The sequence below is a fragment of the Arachis stenosperma genome, chromosome 6 (assembly GCF_014773155.1).
Source record: "Arachis stenosperma cultivar V10309 chromosome 6, arast.V10309.gnm1.PFL2, whole genome shotgun sequence".
Classification (NCBI taxonomy): Eukaryota; Viridiplantae; Streptophyta; class Magnoliopsida; order Fabales; family Fabaceae; genus Arachis; species Arachis stenosperma.
Window position 1 is genome coordinate 109,397,204 of NC_080382.1, and position 10,747 is coordinate 109,407,950.

Here is a 10,747-nt window from a genome sequence, read left to right on the forward strand (position 1 = left end):
AAATTGTAGACAATACTTAAAAGATAAAGTTTAAAATAAATTTAAAAACAACTCTTAGAAAAAATAAATATTGACTTTATAATAATTATTTCTGTATATTTGATATAGCAATATTTTGATAAGTGTCTTTTAATTTATCAAGAACATCATTTATAGTGTGTTGATTAAAAATGCATTGTTAAAGCTCTATTTATTAGTCATGAATATAAAGTGTTTTCTATATTTATTTTAGGCAACTCATTTAAATTATTATCTTAAACTTATATTGTAATAGACAAAAAATATTATAGTATTGTTTAGCTTTTACGAATAAAAAATTATCTATTAGTTTAAGGGAATCATTTAGATAAAGACACTTAAAACGTCTTTTTTAAAGATATTTTTCAGTAATTAAAATTTAATACATATAATTGATCAAATCATATTATTTTTGTCAAAATTAGATCAGACAAATTGATTTTGACAAAAAAATCGGTGAACTACACCTTGAATTGGTCTAAATTAATATTTTTTTATAAAAATGATTACAATATCTATTCTATTATAAAAAATGACTATACTACTCTTATTATTATTATTATTATTATTATTATTATTATTATTATTATTATTATTATTATTATTATTATATAAATTTTGAGAACCGAAAATCTTAATTCTTCTCTCTTTATCATTTTAGTCATTTTTTATAATAGAGTTATTGTAGTTATTTCTATAAAAGAGAATATTAATTTAGTCAATTCAAAATTTGGTTTACCGATTTTTTGGCTAAATCAATTTGTCTGATCTAATTTTGACAAAAATAATATAATTTAACTAATTAATTATATATATTAAATTTTAATTATTAAAAATCATCTTTAAAAAAATATTTTAAACGTCTTTATTTGAATTACTTTCTTAACTTAAAAACCTGCTTTCATCGAACAAATTTAAAGTAATATTATATCTTTAAAACTTAATTACAGATATCGAATTTTAACTTTGAGTATCCAAATATATTAAATTTCAGAAGAAAGAATAGTTTTGTCATCCAAATAAGTCTACAGACTTTGAAGTTATATGTATATACGAATCCTTGTGAATCTGAACAAACCTTTTCGTGTGACTTTTCTCGATTATTATTATTATTATTATTATTATTGAGATTGCAAGATGTCATATTAATGGCGGCCCCACTTCTTTTAAATGGTTGATGACCCAGCCTAGTACCGTTGTAACTAACAAATAAAGAGTTAAAGACAAACTATAGTACGTCAATAACAAACAAAATCTTGTTTTAGTAAATAAAAAAATAGTTATATTTTTATTTTTTTGTTTAATTTTAATTTGGTATTTAATATTTAAAATATTTTTATCTAAAATGTTTTATTTTGATTTATTTTCTGTTATATATTTAAAATTAAAAAAAATTAAAATATTTTTAACAATAGACAGTAATTTTAAATTAGATAGTGACTATTTTTAACAGCTACAAAATCTTTAACAGTTATCTGCCGACTACTCCACTATTCCAATATTAAGTGCATGGTTGGGCGCTATTATTTTGTTAAAAAATATTTTTTTTTAATGAAAAAAGATTTTTTTTTATTTTTTAACGTGTTTGGCAAATTTCTAGTAGTAAAAGTAAAAGTACTAGTAAAATAAAAAAAAAGATCTTTTTTGAGAAGTTGTAATTTACATCTTTTTTTAAAAGATCTTTTTTCCTTAAAAAAAAGATGTTTTTCATGTAATAAATAAATAAAAAAGTACTTTTATATTGTTATACCCAAACATAATTGATAGATAAACAGACCTTTTTACATGAGATATCCAAATATAAAATTACTTTTACTTCTCTATAAAATCTTTTAAAAAAAGATAACTAAAAAAAAAAATATTTTTTTAAAAGTTTACCCAAACAAGCCCTAAGTATCCCAAAACAAGATTTTGCTATGGATTAATTTTGTAGCAGATTGAAATCGCTATGTTATTATAATTAAAAATTGCCAATTTCGTAACGAGTTCCAACAAAGCTTAAACATACTGCGTTTGTAAACACGTTTTCCTTACCATTTTTATCTTTTTATTTTTTTATTTCATAACCAATAATTTTTTATTTTTTAAAATTTATTAAAAAAATTATTAAAATGAATAACATTAGATGAAATTCAAAAGCAAAATAGTAAAGTGAATATATATAACACCTTCACTATCAGAATGTCATACTTCCGGCTGCGCTACTCTGATAGTAAGAAGTATTACGACTACTTCATATACTTAATAATAAAATAGGAGCTTTTGACTCAAAACCGTATCGCTAATTTTTTTAAAAACCGGAAAAACTACTTTATTTTAAAAACAAACATATATTTATATACAAGACTTCTTACATAAGTAGCTAATAAATATAATATACATGTAAACATACAACTCCTATTCCTCTTACAACATTTTAATAATAAGGGCGAGGGATAAATTTATAACATGTGTAAACAAAGAGAAACAACATATCTAAATACTTAACTAAAACTCCGCAAGCTTCTTTGTCCGTCCTGAAAAGATAAAACTGTAGGGGTGAGAACTTAATCACACGGTCTCATCACGAAGTTTCAGAATTCTCATAAGAAGATATTGAATAAAAAAACTATTTTTCAAGCTCAGTAATTATCGTTGTCTTATGAATCTTTTAAAACGACGGTTTAACCACCCAAAAATTCAAAATCTTTTTTAAAAGAAATCTGTTAAGTATCCAGAAATCCCAAAACTCACTTTTCTTATAAAAGAATCGTAAAAGTTTTCTAACAGTATGAATGACCAATCTGTTCCTGACATAGGTTCATTAAGTCTATGCTAAACTAGCTTGATTTTTCATACTTTACTAAACCTCAATCAGAAACTAATCACGCAATCAACCAACACTATCATCAATTCAGCACCAAAACTTAATCTCAAAGTACCACACTAGAACAAACACAGACAAAACAGACAAGGAAAACACATGTATAGATAGCTGTTACATCAAGAAGGGCTGGCAATCTATACCCTACCTATGGGTACCCAATCCGAACCAACCCGTTCCGGTAGGGTTGTCTACCCTACCCGCTGCGAGTAGGATAGGGTTGTTTACCCTATCTACCTGCGGGTAGGGTAGGGTACGGGTTCAGGATATACCATACTCTATCCTACCCGCACCCCTAATATATTATATAATGTATATGTAAAAGTTATATATGTAATGAAGAAAATGAGTGTTGAACACACAATCTTTCTCTTATAAAAATTTGAAATAACTACTAAACTAGTTGATGATCATATTATTTTTAATTTTATGTTAGATTTCTTTAAGATTTTATTATTTTTAATTTTAATTTGAACTTCGTTTTTTATTTTCTATTTTATTAATATGTATGAAATTTGGAATGGCTGAATTTTATATTTGTTTGAAATTTTTTTATTTTTCTGCGGGTACGGTCAAGTAGGGTAGGGTTTAGAATTTTAGAGTGCGGGTAGGGTTAGGGTTGAGAAATTCTCAACCTGCCGGTAGGGTATGATAGAATTTTAAAAAAGTTTTCAATCCACGGGTAGGGTTAGGGTAGAATCCAAACCCTACCCTACCCTACCCATTGCCAGCCGTAACAGCAAGTAGCTCAGATAGTAGTTAAAGACAGTTAAGAAGTTAGGCAAACTAAAACAAATTCAAACTCAAACAAAGAATACAAATACATATGATGAATGCCTGTCCTATGGCTGATGAGTTTGATCTATCTGTTATATAGCCAACTCGACATATCTTGGTAGCTAATCTTGGACAGAACACCAAACACGGAGCAAGTGGGACAATGCCTCAACCCTTGAATCTTACCCGCGTACCTAGAGCAGGGAACAACTTCACCCTTGCCTCTTACCCAAGTAGTGTTACAATTCTCAGCCTGGAGCAAGTGGCGACAGAACTCAACCCTTGCATCTTACCCGGAGTCTTAAACTCTTATACGGAGCAAGTGGATAACACCATTGCATCTTGCCCGGTCACATATAATTTGAACTCGAAACATACTTCTTTCCTCAATAAATCAAACTTAAAACAACTCTTTCCATAATAAATCAAAATCAAATACTATAATTCTTAAATCCAATTTTCTTTTTAAAGAATGCTTCAAACAAATTCTCGGAGTTTTATAAAATTTCAGCAGCTCCTCTAAAGCTCTCACTATCAGAATGTCATGCTTCCGAATGCGCCACTCTGATAGTAAGAAGTATTACAACTACTTCATATACTTAATAATAAAATAGGAACCTTTGACTCAAAACCGTATCGCTGATTTCTTTGAAAACTGGAAAAAACTACTTTATCTTGAAAACAAACAAAAATATATTTATATACAAGATTTCTTACATAAGTAGCTAATAAATATAATATACATATAAAACATACAACTCCTATCCCTCTTACAACATTTTAATAATAAGGGCAAGGGATAAATCTATAACATGTGTAAACAAACAGAAACAATATATCTAAGTACTTAACTAAAACTCCACAAGCTTCTTCGTCCGTCTTGAAAAGATAAAACTGTAGGGGGTGAGAACCTAACCACACGGTCTCACCACGGAGTTTCAGAATTGTCATAAGAAGATATTGAATAAGAAAACTGTTTTTCAAACTCAGTGATTATCGTTGCCTTATGATTCTTTTAAAAACCGACGGTTTAACCACCCAAAAATTCAAATCCTTTTTGAAAGAAATCAGTTAAGTATCCAGAAATTCCAAAACTCACTTTTCTTATAAAAGAATCTTAAAAGTTTCCTAACAATATGAATGACCAATCTCTTCCAAATATAGGTTCAATAAGTCTATGCTGAACCAGCTTGAGTTTTCATACTTTACTAAACCTCAATCAGATTTACCATCGGAATTATTCGCCGGTAAATCCGACGGTAACGAGCCCTAAAACTCAAAGCACAAACCCTTTCCCCCTTCATTTCGAAATTTCCTCTCTTCTAACCTCTTTTCTCCCTTTTTCTCTCTAACCACCGCCTCTCCCCGCCATTCATCCTCAGCCCTGCCGCCGCCTGCCCCTCCGTCAGCCCGTTCTTCCGCTCCTCTCCGTTAGCCACGACTCCCTCTTTTTCTCTGTTCGTCTCCGACGTTGCCATCCAGCATCGCCTTCGTCGCTGTCTAACACCAACACGACTCCCACTTTCTCTTTGTTTTTCTTCCTCTATTCTCCCCTCAGGTTCCATGGTTCCTCATTTTCCTTTTTTAAGTAAATTTATGATTTAGTTATATATTAATTTAGCATTTAGTTATATGTTAATTTAGAATTTAGGGTTTGATTATTCTATGCTAATTTAGGGTTTAGCGTTAAGTTAATTTAGAATTTAGAATTTGGTTATCATATGCTAATTTAGGATTTAGAAGGAAGTTAATTTAGGATTTAGGAATTAGTTATATATTAATTTAGGATTTAAGATTTGATTATTATATGCTAATTTAGAGTTTAGGGTTAAAGTTAATTTAGGATTTAGGATTTCGTTATCATATCCTAATATAGGATTTAGGATGAAGTTAATTTAGGAATTATGAATTAGTTATATGTTGATTTAGGAAGAAGTGCAAGATGCTTGATTTTGAAGTAAGAAATGTACGAAAAAATGTTATAAACTTAAGTTCATATAATATACTTACCTATATTATGCAGTGTTTAATAGTAGCAATAGTTAACTCTAAAGATTATAAATTTACCTATATATGAATTGCCGTTATTATAATATGCTAAAAATGTTGTGAATTTAATTATGTTTTGACTGATAATACTGTGGATTGAGGTTGGTTGGATTTGTGGGAACCGTGAAGTTGGATATATGTCAAGTTTTAGGGGAGATGATGTCAAATTTTTTGAAATAATCTAAATGTTGAATAATTTAAACTCTTTAATTGAATTAAATAAATTATGGTGTTAGAGATTGTAGTGTTATATATACAACATTATATATATATAATATGAATTCAAGTATGAAACAAGTTAATATATTCTGCTAGAAATATTGTGAATTTAATTGTGTTTTGATTGATGCTGTAGGTTGGTTGGAATTGTGAGAACCGTAAAGGTAGATATATGTCAAAATTTTGGGGAGGTTATGTCAATTTTCTTGAAATAATCTAAATATTGAATGATTTGTGTAGTAAATATGCTGATTAGTATTAATAATATTTTATTTTCTTTGCAAACATGATGACAGGTAGCAGAGGGAGGACTTCCATCGAATCCCCAGCGATTATTCAGTCATCGCCCTCTACCCCAACTACCCTATTAACTCATGTGATGTCATAGGTAGGTCCAGTAGACTAGCAGTTCATCATGGTATCAAACCCAAACTACGTGTCTTCCTCTACTACGTCCTGTGCAAATCCAACGACAGAAACTGCAGTGGGTGATTCCTCCAGTGCCCCCATCAAGATGTCCCTCTACCACCACATGTCATCCGGTTGACGATTTGACCCAATGACATGCAGGCATGAGTTGATACAATTTTTTAATCTTAAGTTTATATGTATTTATTAATGTTAGGTTTTTTTTCTCTGATAGGTTTGTACCAAACAACAATTCTTGCACACGGAAGATCTCCGAGGTCATTAAGTCAATGTACAACCACCCGTGGCCAAGGTACACGACCACCCCGGCTGAGACCAAAGAGCAGTGGTTTTAAAAGTGGTCGGTAAGAACCCAATAATGTTGAATAAATTAAGTATATTTGAATTGTATTTTATCCCGACTAACTAATATTGTTGAATCACTTTGTGCAGTTGGAATTCATATGGGATGCGAAATTTAATCTCATGATCAGGAAGATCTACGACCACTGGGTAGCTAAACGAATTCAGCAGATGATGAACAACGACGTTAGTTAGGGGCGTGACCACCTAACGAGATGGATATGTCAATCCGTCAAGAAGGAACTAGAGGCCCATTTTAGATATGATGAAGGGTTCAAGCATCACCGTCTGATGAACGTCGCTAACAGGGTTTCGCCCAAGTTGTCAAAGTATACGGATGGATCGTCGACCTTCATAAAGATGAAGAGCAGACTAGTAAGTAGTTTGGTAACATTTAATTTTTTTGTAGTTACTTGAATTAGTTGTTTAATTTGTTGATTTATTTGATTGGTTGATATAATTTGTAGTCTAAGTTGTTGGATCGTGAGGCGACACCGGCAGAGACCTTCAAGTATACCCATACTTTGAAGGCCAACAAGGAGAGATTTGTTGACGAGCGGTCTACGTCCCATTATGTGAGTTTAAATTAATTCTAAGTTTCAAATTTATTTAGTTTAAAGTCAATTAATTGTTATCCTAATCACAACGTGTGTGACACAGGAGGATTACACACAAAGGTTGGAAGCCATGACCCAACAGTCTCAGCCGTCTAGTGGGACCACCAGAGGTACTCCTCCCTTTTTGGGAGGAGGCAGATTTTTAAATGTTGCATGTAACACCCTACCACATAGAACTTTACGCTTAAGTCGTAAAATAAAGGTGGTATGGTATTATGACCTTTATACACACACACACACACACACACACACACACACACATTGCACAAATCAGAGACTTCACTTTTGATAACTCGTTATTTACATTTGTGGAGATGTGGCATTCGAAGATGCATATTTTTCACATGCCATAGAGGGAGTGCATAATTACCTTTCAAGATATTTCTTATCATATTGGCTTACCTACAGCTAGAGAGCCAGTTGGAGGGTGCATATAGAATTTTTAGAGATGGTATAGCCATGACCCATGGGAGTTGGTGGTGGATGCACTTGGAGTCGTGCTTCCACGGTGACAAGCTCAGGAGGGTGAGGCACATTCAGAGTCATATAGCGTCAGGATGATATGGCTGAAGACTCGGTTGAGGAACGTGCAACTAGATGCACTGCCTGATGTTCTTTAGTCAGTATGCATTGTGTTATATACTTATATCCTTAGGTTGATTGGAAATCTGCTGATGACTGACAAGTCTAGTGCTACCATGCTTATGTGATGGATCTCGTTACTCCTTGACTTGGAGAGGTATTGGTCATACTTGTGGGGATCGATAGTGCTTGCATGGACTTATCACTCATTGTGCATGGTCATCAATCATGAGGTGCGTGACCTGAAAAGTTTTATCCCCCTTCTTCTGTCCTAGTTATATCACAAATTTCCATACTAGTGTCCACCCATTTTTCTTCACTTCAATTGCCGCTCGAATTGCTCTGGTTCTATTGGATATTACGAGGATACCTTGCTGTGGGGTAACATGTTGACGCAGATTTTTTAAAAAGAAAAACCACGATTTCACTGTCTTTGAATCAACCAAAGCAAATCTGATAGGAAGAATGTTTGAGTTCTCATCTTGTGTAATGGCCATTAACAGAACCCCTCTACATCTTCTACAAAGATGAGTAACATCGATAGATATAAGAGGCTTGCAATATTTGAATGCTTCAATGCAAGGAGAAAATGTCTATAACATTTTATTGAATTGCATAAAGTTAAATTCTTGAAGATTATCTTGATAATCTGGAACAAGTTGGAGATTATGCACTATACCAACCAAACAATCTTAACAATTGCTTTTTATTTTTGCATTCAAACTTTTTTATACGATGTCTTGAATTTGTAACTTTCCTCCATAGTGTCTTGAAGTACCCTAACCGGAACAGATGGGTTACGTTTTATCATGGAAAATATTATCTTGCATATCAGGTTATTATCTAGTTATGCATGATCTTAGGACATAGTTGTTGCTAAACATGTATGCTGTGTCTCGTACTTGAAAACCTCTAGTAACTAAGGTTTTGCTGATAAGCAACCCGAATGCTCCATCTACAACCAGCTACATAATGGCTTGCAACGATAGTGGTACTAAATCCAATCAGACTCAATTACCCGATGTTCAACACTCCTTCTAATGCTATAATTTGTTATGGCTAGGTGCATAGACTCTCTCTTATAGAATATGTGCCCGATCGAGTTGCAACTCCACACTCCCATCTAAGTTGTAGTCATCGGGACTTTTGGGACCAAAAGACAATGATCAACCTTCATAGTATTAAGCTCTGATGAGCGGATAATTTGTACGCTTTTTGGCATTGTTTTTAGTATATTTTTAGTATGATCTAGTTAGTTTTTAGTATATTTTTATTAGTTTTTAGTTAAAATTCACTTTTCTGGACTTTACTATGAGTTTGTGTATTTTTCTGTGATTTCAGGTATTTTCTGACTGAAATTGAGGGACCTGAGCAAAAATCTGATTCAGAGACTGAAAAGGACTGCAGATGCTGTTGGATTCTGACCTCTCTGCACTCGAAGTGGATTTTCTGGAGCTACAGAAGCCCAATTGGCGCGCTCTCAACGGCATTGGAAAGTAGACATCCTGGGCTTTCCAGCAATGTATAATAGTTCATACTTTGCCCGAGATTTGATGGCCCAAACCGGCGTTGTAAATCAGCCTCAGAACTTCCAGCGTTTAACGCTGGAACTGGCATAAAACTTGGAGTTAAACGCCCAAACTGGCATGAAAGCTGGCGTTTAACTCCAGAAAAGGTCTCTACACATGAAAGCTTCAATGCTCAGCCCAAGCACACATCAAGTGGGCCCGGAAGTGGATTTTTCTGTCATTTACTCATTTCTGTAAACCTTAGGTTACTAGTTCACTATTAATAGGATCTTTTGACATTGTATCTGTACCTCATGACACTTTACACGTTTCTTTGTGTACCTTCCACGGCATGAGTCTCTAAACCCCATGGTTGGGGGTGAGGAGCTCTGCTGTGTCTTGATGGATTAATGCAATTACTACTGTTTTTCATTCAATCATGCTTGCTTCCATTCTAAGATATTACTTGCTCTTAACCCGGATGAATGTGATGATCCGTGACACTCATCATCATTCTCAACTATGAACGTGTGCCTGACAACCACCTCCGTTCTATCTTAGAATTAAGTAGATATCTCTTGGATTCTTTAACCAGAATCTTCGTGGTATAAGCTAGAACTGATGGCGGCATTCAAGAGAATCCGGAAGGTCTAAACCTTGTCTGTGGTATTCTGAGTAGGATTCAATGATTGAATGACTGTGACGAACTTCAAACTCCTGAGGGCGGGGCGTTAGTGACAGATGCAAAAGAATCATTGGATTCTATTCCGGCCTGATTGAGGACCGACATATGGATAGCCGTGCCGTGACAGGGTGCGTTGAACATTTCCACTGAGAGGATGGGAGGTAGCCACTGACAACGGTGAAACCCTACATACAGCTTGCCATGGAAGGAGCCTTGCGTGTTTGATGAAGAAGACAGTAGGAAAGCAGAGATTCAGAAGATGGAGCATCTCCAAAACCTCAACCTATTCTCCATCACTGCATAACAAGTACTTATTTCATGTTCTTTTGCTTTTCACAATCAATCCTGGTAGTTTCTAATATCCTGACTAAGATTTACAAGATAACCATAGCTTGCTTCAAGCCGACAATCTCCGTGGGATCGACCCTTACTCACGTAAGGTATTACTTGGACGACCCAGTGCACTTGCTGGTTAGTTGTGCGGGGTTGCAAAAGTGTGATTGCAATTTCGTGCACCAAGTTTTTGGCACCGTTGCCGGGGATTGTTCGAGTTTGGACAACTGACGGCTTATCTTGTTGCTTAGATTAGGACTGTTTTGTTTTTATTGGTTTAGAGTCTTTTAGTTGAGTCTAGTTTCATATTTTAAGTTTGGTGTCA